The 19,391-nt window shown below is 36.9% G+C and overlaps 1 protein-coding gene across 1 annotated transcript in view; it reads right to left on the bottom strand.

Moving 5' to 3' along the window:
- Positions 1-580, bottom strand: part of LOC115215589 (tubulin polymerization-promoting protein family member 3) — a 64,518-nt gene extending 63,938 nt beyond the window's left edge. Inside the window, exon 1 of the mRNA XM_029784803.2 lies at positions 439-580. The gene's annotated coding sequence lies outside the window, so the exon portion shown is untranslated. The remainder of the gene's footprint in view (positions 1-438) is intronic.
- Positions 581-19,391: the final 18,811 nt, after the last annotated feature.

The raw sequence follows: 19,391 nt of genomic DNA on the forward strand, positions 1-19,391 counted from the left end.
CATTTTCTCTTGTTGGTAAAATTTTTTTCTTTCTCCATTACAGAATTTAATATACGCACGTGATTTTAAAAGAAAGTTATCTGAAGGCTAAAAATATACGCTAACAAAGGTTGATTAAACATACAATGGACTGAAGAAAAATGACCGAAAATGCCTGCTAATGGTAGGATTTAAGAAATTGGAGTTTCGATAGAAACGTGGTGGCTTGGCTGCAGCAAAAGAAGTTCTTCGTCTCAATTCACAGTTAAGATCATTTTACATTAAATTTCGTCGTTATATATACTCAGAAAATACATGACCGCCATATTATCCCACTTGTTAAAATATTGTCTCATTTTGACCACTTAAAAGAAAATAATGTAAGTGTGAGTGAAATGAAAGAAAAAATAATTCAACGTAATACGTATGCTAACAGTTCAATGGAAATAAGCTACTTACGTCACCGGTGTTGTCTTTCTAGCAGTTCCTGTTGGAATGAATTCCCGTCGGGTAGTTTGTCAAGTTTTGTGTTGTCTCCAAGCAACGTGCGCAAAAACGCCCTTAGTTACTGGTGCTTGACAACTATACTAAACATTCTCAACAGCTCACACACTTGCAGAACTATGATTATTGATAAGACACAATTCTTTGGGGTCGTATGTAGGCAGAAGTGGTGAGGAGGCTTTTCCATGGAAAGAGGGAGGAGACGCCGTTTCTGTGTTATGACAAAATCTCAATTACTGAATGCTTTGGGTTTTTTTTTTATTTTGCTTATGATTTCTATGCACTTAATTTTTTATGTAAATATATGTATGTGTGTGAGTGTAAGTATGTATGTATACATCCACACGCGAGCACGTATACATACATACATACATACATACATACATACATACATACATACATACATACATACATACAATATATATATATGCGCATACATATTGTATATAAATATATATATACATGTATTAAATATAATCTACAAAATAGAATATGGGTGTGCACACACGGACACACACACACACACACGCTCGCACACACACACACACACACACACACACACACACACACACACACACACACACACACACACACGTAGGTAGTGGTGTTTGAGTAAGCGATGATACCGATTGGCAATCTAAATAAATTCCATGTTGATCATATCAACGAATTCAAGTCTTTGAGATTTTAAGATAACAAGTCTTCTCAACTCACGAAGATCTAAGGAAACATTACCGAATCGTGGGAGCCAATTTTCTGCAACTCTTCTATCAGGATCTTCAGTTCCAGTATTCCTGCTGCTATTTTTACCACTCTTAATACAACAGAGATTAGTTTTATTTGCATTTTTCAAAGTTTTTCTCAAGATTTCTGACCAAGATTTGATACTTTTCAGTTAATTTCTGTTTCATAAAAACGGTGAAGTGACAGAAATTGCTAGAACATCGTGTAGAATGATTTACGACATTTCTTTCAACTCCTTACGGTTCCAAGTTCAAATCTTGTTGACATCAGCTTTGCTTCTCATCCTCTGCGGGTCGATATTATAAAATAATGGTCATGAACTGGGGGTGATACAATTGATTATACACTTCCCTCAACTTTGAAACCTTGTGTCAGTAAGTTCTGGTGGGATTCTTTTTTCGTCCGCTTTGGCTCTTCTTTTACATATTGTAACAAAATCAATGATCGTTTCTGGCATACTTAGCTTCAATTCGCATTATGATCCTAGACACTCATCAAATCTCTGTTACGTGTTTAATTTATTTTGAAATGAATCCTACTCTAGTTTATGATGCCCACCTTCAGTAATAGCTTCTGACTGGTGTTTGTGCACAATTTTCAATTTCTTAAATTTTATATTTCCTACTAACTTCAATGTTTTCCCTGTCCTGTGTCATCATCGTCGTCATCGATATTAATATTAGAATAAGCTTCCTTTTTTTTGTTTATTGTGTATTGTGTACTCTTTATATATATATATATATTATATAATATATATATATATATATATATATATATATATATATATATATATATATATATATGTATATATACTTTATTTAAAGCAGCAGAAAATTCAACAAAATCTATCACTCTGAGTTTCTCGTTGCCGTTCATCAATCTGATGAACGGCAGCGAGAAACTCAGAGTACTCTACCACTGGTATTGAGTACTCTTTTTTTTCCACCTTGTTTCACATTTATGTGTTTACTCCGGTATATATATATATATATATATATATTATATATATATATATATGTGTGTGTGTGGTGTGTGTGTGTGTGTGTGTGTGTGTGTGTGGTGTATGTATATATATATATATATATAATATATCCACAATTGTCCTTATACGATAGTATATTTTTTTCTCAAGCTTTGATACGACTCTTAATCTGTCTCTTTTCTCTCTCTCTCCCTCCTCCCTATTCCACTTCCGTTCTTTCCCTCTCCATCCGTCCCCCCCCTTTCTACGTTTCTCTATCTCTCTCACCTCCAGCCCCCTCGATCTGTCTTTCTTCTCCTCCCTCGTCCACCTTCTCTCCCTTTTCATCTGTCCCTTTTCCCTGTATTTTGTTCTCACGTGACAGCTAGCCGCTGTTGAGCGCTCTTTTCGTTTTCAGCAGCCTCAGAAGCAACACGGATTTGTTCGTCTCCCCGTGGCCTTTAGGCACAACTTCAAAGCCTGCCCCTACTCAAATCGTCCTGTCGAAAGACCCTTGTCCTAGTCCTGGTTTTGTTTTGTTGTTTATTTATTATTTTATTTTACCGTTATTGTTTTTACGTTTTGGTATTCTTATTGGTGTCACGTATTCTGTATTTTTGTTTGTGTACTTCGATCGTTTCCGTCCTTTCGTTGTATACATTCGAAGCTTTCTTCCAGGGGATCTAATGCGCTTGGCTTAGATTTCCCTTGGCTGGCTGCCATATCGGAGCAATCTCAAGATTAATCAGCCGAAATTGCTAAGATGATCTGTTCTTGACTGATGACTGAGGGCTTCGAATGTCCCGTCCTGTGGTTCTTGTGTCGTCTCTGTGGGTTTCATGTTCTTGTCCATGTCTGTATTTAATTTACTGTTTACCATATAATCGGCGGCTACGTATCCACAATTGTCCTTATACGATAAGTATATTTTTTTCTCAAGCTTGATACGACTCTTAATCTGTCTCTTTTCTCTCTCTCTTCCCTCCTCCTTATTCCACTTCCCTTCTTTCCCTCTCAATGTCCCCCCCATTTCTACGTTTCTCTATCTCTCTCACCTCCAGACCCCTCGATCTGTCCTTTCTTCTCCTCCCTCGTCCACCTTCTCCCTTTTCATCTGTCCCGTTCTCCTGTCTTTTGTTCTCACGTGACAGCTAGCCGCTGTTGAGCGCTCTTTTCGTTTCAGCAGCCTCAGAAGCAACACGGATTTGTTCGTCTCCCCGTGGCCTTTAGGCACAACTTCACAAGCCTGCCCTACTCAAATCGTCCTGTCGAAAGAACCTTGTCCTACGTCTGGTTTTGTGTTGTTTATTTATTTTTTTTTTTTACCGTTATTGTTTTTACGTTTTGTATTCTTATTGGTGTCACGTATTCTGTATTTTGTTTGTGTACTTCGATCGTTTTCCGTCCTTTCGTTGTATACATTCGAAGCTTTCTTCCAGGGGATCTAATGCGCTTGGCTTAGATTTCCCTTGGCTGGCTGGCCATATCGGAGCAATCTCAAGATTAATCAGCCGAAATTGCTAAGATGATCTGGTTCTTGACTGATGACTGAGGGCTTCGAATGTCCCGTCCGTGGTTCTTGTGTCGTCTCTGTGGTGTTTCATGTATTGTCCATGTCTGTATTTAATTTTACTGTTTACCTATATAATCGGCGGCTACGTATCCACAATTGTTCTTATACGATAAGTATATTTTTTTCTCAAGCTTTGATACGACTCTTAATCTGTCTCTTTTTCCTCTCTCTCCCTCCTCCCTTATTCCACTTCCGTTCTTTCCCTCTCCATCCGTCCCCCCCCTTTCTACGTTTCTCTATCTCTCTCACCTCCAGCCCCCTCGATCTGTCTCTTTCTTCTCCTCCCTCGTCCACCTTCTCTCCCTTTTCATCTGTCCCTTCTCCTGTCTTTTGTTCTCACGTGACAGCTAGCCGCTGTGAGCGCTCTTTTCGTTTTCAGCAGCCTCAGAAGCAACACGGATTTGTTCGTCTCCCCGTGGCTTTAGGCACAACTTCACAAGCCTGCCCTACTCAAATCGTCCTGTCGAAAGACCCTTGTCCTACGTCCTGGTTTTGTTTGTGTTTATTTATTATTTTTTATTTTTACCGTTATTGTTTTTACGTTTTTGTATTCTTATTGGTGTCACGTATTCTGTATTTTTGTTTGTGTACTTCGATCGTTTTCCGTCCTTTCGTTGTATACATTCGAAGCTTTCTTCCAGGGGATCTAATGCGCTTGGCTTAGATTTCCCTTGGCTGGCTGGCCATATCGGAGCAATCTCAAGATTAATCAGCCGAAATTGCTAGATGATCTGGTTCTTGACTGATGACTGAGGGCTTCGAATGTCCCGTCCTGTGGTGTGTTTCTTGTGTCGTCTCTGTGTGTTTCATGTTCTTGTCATGTCTGTATTAATTTTATTACTGTTTACCTATATAATCGGCGGCTACGTATCCACAATTGTCCTTATACGAGAAGTATATTTTTTTCTCAAGCTTGTATACGACTCTTCAAATCTGTCTCTTTTTCTCTCTCTCCCCCTCCTCCCTTATTCCACTTCCGTTCTTTCCCTCTCCATCCGCCCCCCCCTTTCTACTTTTCTGCTCTCTCTCTCACCTCTCACCTCCACCCCCTCGATCTGTCTTTTCTTCTCCTCCCTCGTCCACCTTCTCTCCTTTTCATCTGTCCCTTTCTCCTGTCTTTTGTTCTCACGTGACAGCTAGCCGCTGTTGAGCGCTCTTTTCGTGTTTCAGCAGCCTCAGAAGCAACACGGATTTGTTCGTCTCCCCGTGGCCTTTAGGCACAACTTCACAAGCCTGCCCCCCTACTCAAATCGTCCTGTCGAAAGACCTTGTCCTACGTCCTGGTTTTGTGTTGTTGTTTTCTTTTATTATTTTTTATTTTTACCGTTATTATGGTTTTTACTTTTTGTATTCTTATTGGTGTCACGTATCTGTATTTTTGTTTGTGTACTTCGATCGTTTTCCGTCCTTTCGTTGTATACATTCGAAGCTTTCTGTCTTTCTTCCAGGGGATCTAATGCGCTTGGCTTAGATTTCCCTTGGCTGGCTGGCCATATCGGAGCAATCTCAAGATTAATCAGCCGAAATTGCGAAGATGATCTGGTTCTTGACTGATGACTGAGGGCTTCGAATGTCCCGTCCTGTGTTCTTGTGTCGTCTCTGTGGTGTTTCATGTTCTTGTCCATGTCTGTATTTAATTTTACTGTTTACCTATATAATCGGCGGCTACGTATCCACAATTGTCCTTATACGATAAGTATATTTTTTTCTCAAGCAAGCTTTGATACGACCCTAATCTGTCCTTTTTTTCCTCTCTCTTCTCTCCCTCTCTCTCCTCTCTCTCGCCTCCTTCACCTTATCCACTTCCGTTCTTTCCCTCTCCATCCGTCCCCCCTCCCCCCCCCTTTCTACTTTTCTATCTCTCTCACACTCCAGCCCCCTCGATCTGTCCTCGGTTCTTTTTCATCCTCCCTCGTCCACCTTCTTTCTCCCTCACGAAAATCCAAAATTACCGCCGTTTCATCTGTCCCTTTCTCCTGTTCTTTTGTTCTCACGGTGACAGCCTACCGCGGGTTGAAGCGCATCTTTTCGTTTTCAGCAGCCTCAGAAGCAACAATGATTTGTCTCGTCTCCCCGTGGCCTTTAGGCACAACTTCACAAGCCTGCCCCTACTCAAATCGTCCTGTCGAAAGACCCTTGTCCTACGTCCTGGTTTTGTTTTGTTGTTTCATTTATTATTTTTTATTTTTACCGTTATTGTTTTTACGTTTTTGTATTCTTATTGGTGTCACTATTCTGTATTTTTTTTTGTTTGTGTACTATCGATCTTTTTCCCTTTCCTTTTCGTTGTATACATTCGAAGCTTTCTTCCAGGGGATCTAATGCGCTTGGCTTAGATTTCCCTGGGCTGGCGGCTGCTGGCCCATATCGGAGCAATCTCAAGATTAATCAGCCGAAATTGCTAAGATGATCTGGTTCTGACTGATGACTGAGGGCTTCGAATGTCCCGTCCTGTGGTTCTTGTGTCGTCTCTGTGGTGTTCATCATGTTCTTGTCCATGTCTGTATATTAATTTTACTGTTTACCTATATATACATATATATATATATATATATGTATATATATATATGTGTGTGTGTGTGTGTGTGTATGTATCACCTTGATCACCTTGACCGACCAGTCCGTCAGGCGTCCATTTGACACCGCTGGTCACAGCACGCTGTCCACTCCTCTCTGGATCGCGCCTTTCTCATCCACGTGATCCCAATCGTCCTCCTGAACTCGTAACTCCACCGTCGTGGAGGTCTTCTGGGTGGTCTTTTCCGCTCGCGTGGGTACCACTCGACAACCGCGTGGGTCCACCGATTATCGGTGAGCCGGGCGACGTGTCCAGCCCATCTATACTTGCTGCGTGTATACTCTGCGATGACATCTCTCACGCCGGACTTCTTTCTGATGATCTCGCTACTGATGTGCTCTCTCAACGAGATACCAAGCATTGACCTTTCCATATATATATTTTTGTTTTTATCATTTCATTAAATGTAAATCCACACACTTTATGTCTGTCATTGTATTGTTCCCCTCATCTTTCGCCCTGGTGGAAAATAAAAGACATTATTATTATTATTATTATTATTATTATTATTATTATTATTATTATTGTTATTATTATTATTATTATTATTTTATTATTGTTATATTATTATATATTATTATTATTATATTATTATTATTATTATTATTATCAGCACGCCGAGCTAGTAATGTCTTCCCGCTTTGTCAGAGCTGCTGACATGGTGCAAGGGAAGACCAAGATTTGGACGCAGAGACATCTAGAATGTGGTGAGATGCTTGCAGTTTACTACTGGTTGAGTAGGGTTGTTGGTGTTACGTCAACCCTTGTTGAGCATTGTGATGACATTTACGGGAAAATGTTAGGGGTTGACTCAAATCAACAAAACAATCAATTCTTTAGAACTTTCTGCCCAGGGACTACAGATAGGTTTTTAAAAAACTGGCCCAGTAACGTTGTCTTATAACATTGCCAATTTGGGATAAACTTTACCGGCACAGAAGTGCAGTCAACTGAATCTATTTTAAATGTTTCACAGAGCAGGGAATCTTTTCTACACACACTCGTACATTATTCGAACATAACTGACTTATGGGGTTATGTCAAAAAGTTGTTGTCGACTGTAAGATAGATCTGACAATCAGCCGAGTCTATTGTTAGGATCGCCACAACACAATTTTTTTGGCTGAGAATGAAAAGCAGTTTTGCTCAAACTGGTGGTAGCAGCAAAAAACATGTTGAGGTGCTGAGGACAGTCGTTAAGTCCTGGATGGATAAAGTATGCAATAAAAGACAGTTCGTGTTTCAACAAGACTCAGCGTCGTCTCACGAAGCCCACACAACCCAAGAATAGATGTAAGAAAATCTTTACGATCATGTGAAACCAAACATGTGGCTTCCAAATTTGCCAGATGGACTACAGCATTTAGAGCCTTCTTGAACAGGAGATTAATTGTCATCATCACAATACCATATCTTCACTAAATACTGTCATTGTTTCAGTGATGCCTGGAATAAATAAGGACTATTTGTCAACGGTTCCAGTCCTGCATTGAAACTGTCATCGAAGTTGTAGGCAGATTCAAAGAAAAATTTTAAAAGAAAACTTATCTACATCATGTGCACATTTTTTTGTTAAAATACATTTCGTTTTTGCTATGTTAGAGTTTGTTTTATTAAATTACTAAATATGTCCTCAAATAATTCTCTCTCCATCCAGTATATATAAGGATTATCTGTATCTCGATTCTAATATATTTAGTTGATAATTTTGTATGACATCCAATAAGGTTCATACCTTTCAAACGTTAACATTTTAAAGTAGTAAATAGCACATTTTCTCAAATAGTAGCGTGATGTCCTTAAAAGTAGTGTAATCTGCAAGACACAACCCAATCTGGCAAGTCTATATTGAGCTGTGAAACGAAAATTATCTTTTATAGTTAACTTCCGGTTTAGTTTAAATTAACATCCGGCTGAGAAGCGGGAGTTGTGACTGTCATGGGAAATTTTAGTATCGGATAGCCATAATTTAGTTTCAATACCGACCCAGTCTAAAAATACTTCAACGTCTTATTTTAAGTTTAAGTAAATATTTGTATGACAATTTTTTTTTACTTAAATGAGCATCTGGATCATTTTATTATTTCTTCTTTCTTCTTCTTGATCTCTTCACCCTTTCATTTTAATCAATCAACAACACTTGTTAAACACCTGTGTTTTAATCGTGTAAATAGGATATTTACACGACTAAAGACCAGTTTACTTCTGCTTTTTCAGAAAATACATTCAGTCTTTGACACAGATTAAACGAAATAATTTGTTTTTCTTTCTCTACACATGTGATACTTGTGTGTGTGCGTGTGTGTTGTGCATAGGCTTGATAATTTAAACAGGAAAATAGAACTCAAAACAGGAATACATACATTATTTTAATCGGCGGGCGTTAAATAGTGACCCAAAGACCGAGAGTTTCATTGGCAATGAGCTTCATAAGTGACAATTCACGGTATTCTCGGCCCTTGGGTCACTTGTAACTGCTGTCGATTGTGTGTGTGTGTGTGTGTGTGCATGTATGCATACATGCATGCATATGACAGGCTGCCGTACAGTTTCCATCCACCAAACTATACTCACAGGGCATTACCAACCTGACTATAGCAGAAGACACTTATCCAAAGTAGTCTATTTGTGCGATCGAAGCGAACAACGAGGTTTCGTAACGAATTCCATTTTTGTTCGTTTGTTTGTTTTGGAGGCGGAGGTCGATGGAACGAGAGCGTTTTATTTTATTTGGTCTCTGTCATTGGTTCTGACATGCAGTTAAGTTGAAACAGCTTAATTCTTAGGTTTGTGTCTCTTTAAAACAGAACCATACTGAATCGTTAGACTACTCACAGAGATTACTTATTTATAGCGTTGCAGGTTTAGGGTAGGACCAAATGCACTTTCTGAAAGAACTCATAGCAGGAAAATTGCGCACGTTGTATAATGAGTTCTCCGAACAACAATCCTTCGGTTTTATTTCGGTGTAGTCTTCTAGTGACATGCTCTAACGAGAGTTAAGTAGTTCGTCGCACCCGGCCATCTTCTGGCCAGAAACACGGAATTTCTAAGTCCCAGCATTGTACAACGGACTTCTGCACAGTTTCTGACCATCAAATTCCTTTCATGAGGTATTGGTCACCCTGTATGTGTGGTGGGTAACACTTATTCAAAGTACTGGACAATGGAGTCGAACCCGTATTTATGCGATTAGAAAGAGAACTTCTTAACCGTGCAGCCATACCCTCGACTGGTTAAAGAATTAAGCCAAAACCTCAATTCAGCTTCCGACATTTTTGTAAAATGCTGTAAATGTCTCTAAGCTAGAGAGATAGACATACACACAGACACACACACACACACAAACACACACACACATATATATATATATATATATATATATATATATATATATTGTTACGGAATCCCCCGAAAGTTGTTACGGAATCCCACCTGCCGTCGCTCGAACTCGAACCCGGGATCCCAACAAGTCGAGCGACGACGATTGACCAGGCTCGATCGATCATGAAAGTTCGCCACGGAACCCAGAGAGGAGAGAGACAACAACAACAACAACAGCAGCAGGAAGAGATACAGAGGCAACACAAAGAGGGCATGGCAATTGGCTTACATTTAACCTACTAGTTTATAACACTTTATAATTGTTACAACATCAAATGCATCAAGATACATATCAGGTACATCAAAGAGGAAATACATGCAAGAAACAACACATCAAAGCATTTAAACATGCAGATACAATATAACAACAGCATTCGGGTACAATATCAGTTCAGATTGATGCAATATACAGTCCGGAGACAACAGTTCTGTTTCAAATCACATTAACGTTACAGTTCAAATCACATTAAAGGCATATACAGTTCAATGTTCATTAAAGACTACAGCAGACTCTCTCTCTTTCTTTAACAGTTCTGTAACACAATGTTCGTTTCTTTTACATTTCAATACATCGATTCTTTTTTCCTTCTTTTTCTTCACATATCAAAACATACAATTAACACATACCGTTACATCAGTCAATGCCTCACATTGCAGTCCCTCTCTATTAGCTGCTTAATCCTCTGTATATCTCTTCCTCAGCCCCTCAACATTTCTCTCACCGTCTCTCTCTGTCACAGCAGAACAGCCACTGCTAAATCCAAACTGCCAACTGCTTGCCTTGAATCCCAAATCCTGACTACCTTTACAGTTCAAACTTCCTCCCTTTTAAGGGGTGTTTACAACGAACTTTCCCTGACCGGCACAAGGCCAAAGGTCCCCTAAAAGCTCATTACTCTTTCTAAAACAAAGGACTATAACTTTGCATTGTAGACTTTCAGTCTCCAAGCCAAGCAAAGTAGGTCGCCAGCTCTGTCCTTAAGTTGAACCACAACAATATATATATATATATATATATATTATATATATATATATATATATATATATATATATATATATATATATATATATATATGCATTTATATGCACATATTTATACACACACACATACATATCTACTACATGTATCTGTCTGTGCGCGCGCACGGATGCGTTTGTATATTTTTCCACCTATATCTTCTATTAACAATATTTTTTGTAATATCTTTTCAGGTAATTAAATTCTTGTGAAAGCTTCAAGATTTAGATACCAAACACGCGCGTGCACCACTGACTTATATGTGAAATATAGATGAAACTGTAAGTAAAATAACCCCACTAGATGACATTTCAACTGCTGGAAAGATACCATTTCTCCTTGGACAATTGGAAATACATCCTTGGAGATATATATGTATATCTAGCATTAATCTCTTGGTCCTTCCTTACAAACAAGGGTCTCTTATTTATCTCTTAGGAAAGTAATTTGATAGCTTTATCTTACTAATTGCTCTCCTCTCTCTTCTAAATACATTATTTAAGACCTTATCAGTTAAACCAAGACATACTGGGCTTCAGGGCTTTCCCCCACAAACTCTTTCAATTTGCGTTCCTTCTCATTCAAAAGATATCAGGAATGATTTACTCCAGATTTAGGTTCTTAAGTTCTAATAATATGGATTGGCATTTGAATTATTTTACTGTTTCCAGTATTATTTCAGTTTACACATTCGAAGTGGGTGAGTCCAACTGTCTCATCATCCCCTGGCTGCTGCTCCTACTGCTGTTTCTACTCTGTTGCTGTTGCTGCTGCTGCTACTACTACTACTACTGCTGCTGCTGCTGCTGCTGAACACATCACACATGTACACACACAAAGACAGAAAAACACACATATACATAAACGGACATACGTAGAAAAAGTCATTAACACGCGCGCGCACATACACACTCTATATATGTATATATATATATATATATATATATGTATATATATATATATACACATATGTATGTATATATATATATATATATATATTATATATATATATATACACAAAATTAGACGAGAACGCAAAGCATCCAGATAGACGATACAAAAAACACTGACGGGTCATTCGAAGCCTTTAATCTTCAGTCAAGAACCGGATCATCCTCGCAATTTCGGCTGATTAATCTTGAGATTGCTCCAATCTGGCTAGCCCCTAGAAAAAACGACTGTATATGAAACAAGGACGGAAAAACGGACGGTGTTACACGAATATAAATACAAAAATAATACGGAGACGGAGTGGGGAGAGAGTTGGTGAAATAAAGGGAGAAAATGGAGAGAGAGAAGGAAAGACAGAGGGAAATGTAGAGGGAGAAACAGATGGAGAGATAGAAGAAGAAGTAATGGAAGAGACAGGGGGACCAACAGGGAAATGGTGTGAATGCCACATCTAAATAGAATGTGTAAAAAGCCCTCCGTTTCAAGGAGGAGGGTCTGGAATGGGAATTTGTGCCGTTTGTGCTTCGCTTGCAAGGAAGTTTTAACAATATAATGAAGATGGATTGTTTCCTAGCCAAGAACTTAAATTGGTCCATAAATATGACTCGCAAACAGCCTAACTTCTGCGGTTTATCACACACATTAAGGGCCATTTATATCTTACGAGGCTTCACTCTGCGATAGATACAAATCCTTTTCAGCTGAACGGACTGGAACAACATGAAATGAAGTGCCTTTTTCAAAGGCATAGTTCACCGTCCACTCCAAAAATCAAGCCTACGACTTTACGATCGCGTCCAAACACATTGACCACTAGCTAAACGAATAGTTAGTTTGTTGTGTAGTAACCTCTTGTGTGACTTTTACAAACTGGTATCTCTTATCTTTTACATGCTTCAGTCATTGGAGTGTAACTATGCTGGGGCAACGCCTTGAAGTTTTTAGTCGAGCAAATTGACCCCAGTATTTGTTTTTAAGTCTGGTACAAATTCTACCGGTATCTTTAACCGGACCGCATGGCTGCCTGGTTAAGAACACAAAATGTGTCACTCTAATATTTTGCATTCTGCATTTCCGCAGCACAGCGTGCTGAGTCGCGAATATAAACCAAATAAATCTGATGAAGTTTTAACATATGTTTTTAATGGCTGCTTAAAGGTTCATGACTTTTTACGGAGCCTCTAAGACTACAGAAAGAGAAAGGAAAAAGAAATCATAGCTTCTTAGCTGCTAAAAGTGCAGTAATATTATCGACTTATCGTTAGATATGGACATTGGCTGAATACGGACCACAGAGTAAAATCCACGCTGAAGTGATGGTGGTGTTAAACCAAGCAACTGGAATTAATTGCATAAACAAAAATAACAGAATTTCAATCTTCATTCGTAGACAAAACTTACATTCGCAATATTAAGATGATGGAGTTCTAAATTAAATAAAAGTTATTTTTGTTTCCACATCAATTGTAGAATGAGGTTTCAAAAACAGATATCATACTGTGACGATGACTAACTGTTAGTACTAGTAACCTAGAGACTATATTAGACAAGCTAAGGCGGCGAGCTGGCAGAAACGTTAGCACGCCGGGCGAAATGCATAGCAGTATTTCGTCTGCCGCTACGTTCTGAGTTCAAACTCTGCCGAGGTCGACTTTCGGGGTCGATTAAATAAGTACCAGTTACGCACTAAGATCAATATAATCGACTTAATTCGTTTGTCTGTCTTTGTTTGTCTTCTCTATGTTTAGCCCTTTGTGGGTAGTAAAGAAATAGGTATTTCGTCCGTCTTTAGGTTCTGAGTTCAAATTCCGCAATGTCGACTTTATTTTTCATCCTTTAAGGGACGATAAAACAGGTACCAGTTGAGCACTGGGGTTGATGTTATCGATTTAAGCCCCCCCCCCGCCGAAGGTGCTGCCCTTGTGCTAAAATTGAAACTAATATATTATTGGACTAGCAATCGTGTGGGAGGCGGGGTGAGTGCATGTGTATATGCATGCGTGTTAAGTCGCTCTTGAGTGTCACTAGTAACATGTAATCCAATACACCCTGGTACATGGTCAGGGCAACACCATCAAGTAGGCTTGGTGAGTCGGGGTTTTTTTTTTGACCCTATGAAAGATATGAAGCAAGACCATTAAAGGGAGTCGACGGTAACTCATTAAGTGACACACACACGCACACACACACCACATTATATATATATATAATATATATATATTATATATATATATATATATATATATATATATATATAATACACACACACATCTTTTACCCTTCTTTTACTTGTTTCAATCATTAGACAGCGGCCATGGTGGAGCACTGCCTTAAAGGATTTTTAGCCGAATCAATCGAATTTTTTTAAAGCCTGGTACTTATTGTATCGGTATCTTGGCCGAACCGCTAGCTTACCGGGGCGTAAACGCACCAACACCGGCTGTCAAACGGTGGTGGGGAACAAACACACAGGAACACACACACATGGTTACGCACACACACACACACACACACACACTGACACACACACACACACAAACATACACACACATATATATATATAAATTTATATAAATAAGGATAAGATCGATATTTAAATACCGATCTTATCAAGTGGCCAGCATGGGAATAAAAACCTTCAAATATAATAATTATTTAAAATTATAATTTAGGGTATCTAAGAGATACCACCACGCTGGAAATAGCAGTCAAAACTTGACTCTAAAACCACATTAAATGTTCATACAGCACCAGGAGAGAAGACAAAGAGACACAATAAACTAGCAAAAAATTACTGGATAATTCCAGACCCAGGATTTCTGGCTCTGCATAAGAAATGCTTTGCCTTCATCAATTCAAACTGGTCGTGTGCATACGTGCTTATATATGTATGTATACGTTCGTATATGTAAGTATATCGTATGTTGTATATATATATTTGTATTTATGTACTTTCTGAGTAGATTCCACTGATGAAGGCAGAGTATTTCTTATGCAGAGCCAGAAGTCCAGGATCTGTTGCTTCTGCTAAATATTAATATAAATATACATATATTCAAATTCTAAGTTTCATATATATGCATCACCATATCTGTAGATACATACATTTATGAGTGTGTATAATACCGAAACATAACCGGAGTTGTCACTCTTACTTGATAAAAATAATTGGAAAAATTATTTATCATTGAAGTAATGTTGCCTTTCCATCATAATTATTTTTGATGCTCATTGCACTGTATATGTTAACACTTGACTACTGTCTAGTTATTCGAATGGTGTCCCTGTGTAGTTTAAATCTGTAATTGTTCTTTTAATCATTGAAGTTTATGTTATCAACAATTGGGATAAACAAAGTGGCGAGCTGGCAGAATCAAACTGGCAAAATGTCAAACGGTATTTCGTCCGTCTTTATGCTCTGAGTTCAAATTCCTTTCAGAGTCGATAAAATAAGCACCATTCACGCATTTGGGGTCGATGCAATCGATTAGCCCCTCCACCGAACTTGTACCAAAATTTGAAGCCAGTAAGTGGAATGAAGATCAGTAACAACGACAACAACCATATTAACTTATTCCTGTACGTTCATAAACAGCTGTCTTATCGTTCGATAAGAAGGTTCCACTGTTCAGAACAGGAGTGTACAGGGTAACCGGATGGAACAAAAAGGAAACAATAAAATAAAAATATTTACATGTTAGAAGGTAATATATTATATTTTCCTTGCGCAACAACAACAATAAAACCAACAGCAACTGCTTCAACAACAGTAAACAAATAACAGAAACGCAGCAACAGGCAGGTCAGTCCGGTTTCGCAAATGGACCTTTTGTTAGCTTTTGATTTATAGCCATACACCTACATATACTATTCGAGCCTGCACGTAAATATGTGTGTGTGTAGCTACGAATCCGTGCGTGAATGTGTGTGTGCAAATATGCATATACATATATATATGTATATATATATATATATATATATATATATATATATATATATATATATATATATATATATATATATATATATATACATATATATATATTATATATATCTCATATATATATGTATATATATATATAATATATATATATATATATATGAGATATATATAATATATATATATGAGAATATTTATATAAACTACACATAGAGTAAGAGAATATAATATAATATAATATAATTATATATTATGGATATATACATATATATATATATATATATATATATATATATATAATATATGCACACACAACACGCATATAAACATATATGTGTGTGTGTGTGTACACACACACACACACACACACATATATATATATAAAACTGAGAATGTGTGTCTGTCTGTCTGTCTGTCTGTCTGTCTGTCTGTTTCCCTGAAACTTGATAACTACGCAACCAATTTCATTCAAATTTCACACATGCCTTACTTAGGGTCCGGGGAGTGTCATCGGCAAAAAAGTTTTTACTTTTTGCCTAGAGCGAGCCTACAGTAATATCATATCTTCTCCACTCTGATTCCCTAAAACTTGAGAACTACAGAATCAGTTTCATTCAAATTTTATACATGCCTTACTTAGGGTCCATGTAGTATCATGGGCAAAAAAAATGTTTAACTTCTTGCCTAGAGCGGGCCCACAGCAGTATCATATCTTCTCCACTATTTCAGTATTACGTGTTAAAAGTGAAACAAAAACATCTCTCTATTGTATGTATATGGATGTATATATATATATATATATATATATATATATATATTATAATATATATATATATAATATATATTACAAAATATAAAGTTATATCTTGAGATCGTTAGTGACAACAAAATATATAACAGACTGGAACAGTAGTGCTCAAATGAGCTGTATACACTTTTTAATCCGAGGGGAGGCAATGCGAGCAGCAACTACAAAAGCACTACAAAATCCACAGAAAGATCAAACACATACATATATTCATATATTCATTTATATCTACAGAACAGACAAAGTATTACGTAATATATGAATATATAAACATCATATAAAACTATATTGTACGCATAAGATCCACTCGACGTTCCATAAGAAATTTAGAAATAAAAATTGCAATACAAGTTAGAGGTAATAATAACAATTGAAGTAAATATAGTAAATATAGTAAGTAGTAATTAAATATATTTTATTTTATTAAAATGGTAATTAAATCGTTATATAACAATTAAAAGAAGAAATAGCAATTAGTATAAAATGTATCAAGGACTTGAACTCGAATATGTGGCTTTGCATGAATGGGAGAAATTAAAAGAAGAAAAATTTAATTGAGTGCAGAAATGAATTAGTCCAGATGGAGATGTGCTCATACCATTTACTATAGCTGCTAGATTGAATTATATGCTTATAAAGTAGCATTCAGTATCTAGGAGAATTTTGGGGAGTACGTAATGTCTGGTCTTTCGCATGTAGCAGGTATGTAATTGTGCATTTGTTTCCGTGTACTATGTGTTGTGTGTAAAAAACATCCTGACGACGGGAGTGTCAATTTTAAATATATAATATGTTTCATATTAATTGATGCATCTCCGAAAACTTTTATGTATTTTTGTAAATTTGTATATTTATCTTCCATGTATTTTTCTCTGGAATTTTAATTCGTCTTTTTAATATGTCATTGTATGTTTTATTACCACAATTTTTTAATTTAACAAATTTATACCAAACTAGCAATATGATCCGGCAACGCCGGGTCATAATGCTAGTATATATATAAAGTTAATCCAAACATGAAAACACAAAGAGAAAACACAACAACACGAGGACGTGGAACAAATATAGTATTATTAGACGCTCAGGAAGGAAGGAAAGAAGGAGGGTTTAACGTTTCGAGCGGAGCTCTTCGTCAGAAACATAGGAAAAAGAAAGATCCAAAGAAGGGAAGACGGAGGAAAAAAATCGCCAACGGTACACACGTGCTCACATTATATATATGTATGTATGTATGTATGTATGTATGTATATACTACCTGAATGGCCCGTCGTTGCCACGCAATTTTTAGACTAGAATGTCTAATATAAAGTTTTGCTTATTTCATGTCCGAGCATGCCTTCCTCCACAGATAGGCTTCTTGATTAGGACAGATTTGTGCAATTTTTCGCAAAAAAAGCTTTGTTAAGAATTTTTCTTCTTTTTACATTATTTACATGTCTGTTCGATTGTTTTACATGACTTTATTTATTAAAACTTATTAAAACTTCTAAAGTTCTTACAATTTTGGTCGTCGTAATGCTTTGCTTTCATTCGTTTAATAAGAATTCCTCCTCATAATGATTTTGCTTTCATTTTCTGATAGACAGCTATCATACAGAAAATGCCAGCTTCCAAATCCTGTTTTCTGATTAGGTAAAATTGATTAAACTTTGAACCGCAGTAACATTTTTCTACAATTTTTCTGGAACAAATAGATAACAAAATCGGATTTAGCGTGGAAAATTATTTCAATATACCAAATTTGAAAATTACAATTTTTGTAGGGAAGACCCTACAAAACAGGGAGACAGAGAGTTATAGGACGTCACACACACACACATACATACACACTCACTCAACACACATGCACGCACACACACACTCACACATTTACAAAGTACACAAAGGTAATCACCAGTAGGAAATAGTGTATAGTTAGACATATGTATGTATGTATGTATGTATGTATGTATGTATGTATGTATGTATGTATGTATGCATATATGTATGTATGCATGTTTATAGAAAGGCCACCTACCCCCTGTCTCCTTAAAGCTACGTATTCCTCACACCCACCTTTCTCTCTCTTCGTCAGCATTTTAAAAGTTAGCTGTGTGTGCATGTGTGTGTGTCTGTGTATGTGTGCGTGTTTGCGTGTGTGTGTCTCTGTGTGTATATGCATGCATGTATCTATGAATTTACGAAAGTATATTTGCAGCGTCGTTTGTATATGGCAGTTGTATTAACGCTATTATCCCGTTGCCACTCAATATTTGTCGCTTACAGAAAGATATACTCCCTTTCCCTGATATCAATCACACTCACTCTAACACTACGTTTCCCTCAGACTAATAGTTTTTGCACACTTCTCATTTTGTCATATAATTCGCCCAGCCCCGCTATACATTTTTCTTGAAATCCAATTAGCTTTTTATTGAACTGAATGTTAGCGTAACGTGTATGCAAAGTTTGGTGAATATTGGTTCGCTGGTTTAGGCAGTAAGATGGTAACAGACAGACAGAAATTGCCATTTATATATAGATATATATATATATATATATAATATATATATATATATATATATACATACATACATACATACATACATACATACATACATACATACATTCATACACACATACATACATATGTATATATAGATATTATATATACATATATACACACACATGTATTTATATTTGCACGTGTATGCATATACGTAGATACATGTATAAACATGCAAGCGTGTACGTAAATATCGATATATATAGATGTGTGCATATATATATATATATACATATGCATAAATATATTTTATCTATATATGATAAAAGAATATATATGCATGTGCGTGTGCGTAAGTATATGTGTGTAGCTAGATTAGTAGGTAAATATGTGTATAAATATATTTTTATATGTATATATATATGGATATGCATACAGGAGAGTACTTTTGTGTGTTTGTATTTT

The sequence above is a fragment of the Octopus sinensis genome, linkage group LG9 (genome assembly GCF_006345805.1).
Source record: "Octopus sinensis linkage group LG9, ASM634580v1, whole genome shotgun sequence".
Lineage (NCBI taxonomy): Eukaryota > Metazoa > Mollusca > Cephalopoda > Octopoda > Octopodidae > Octopus > Octopus sinensis.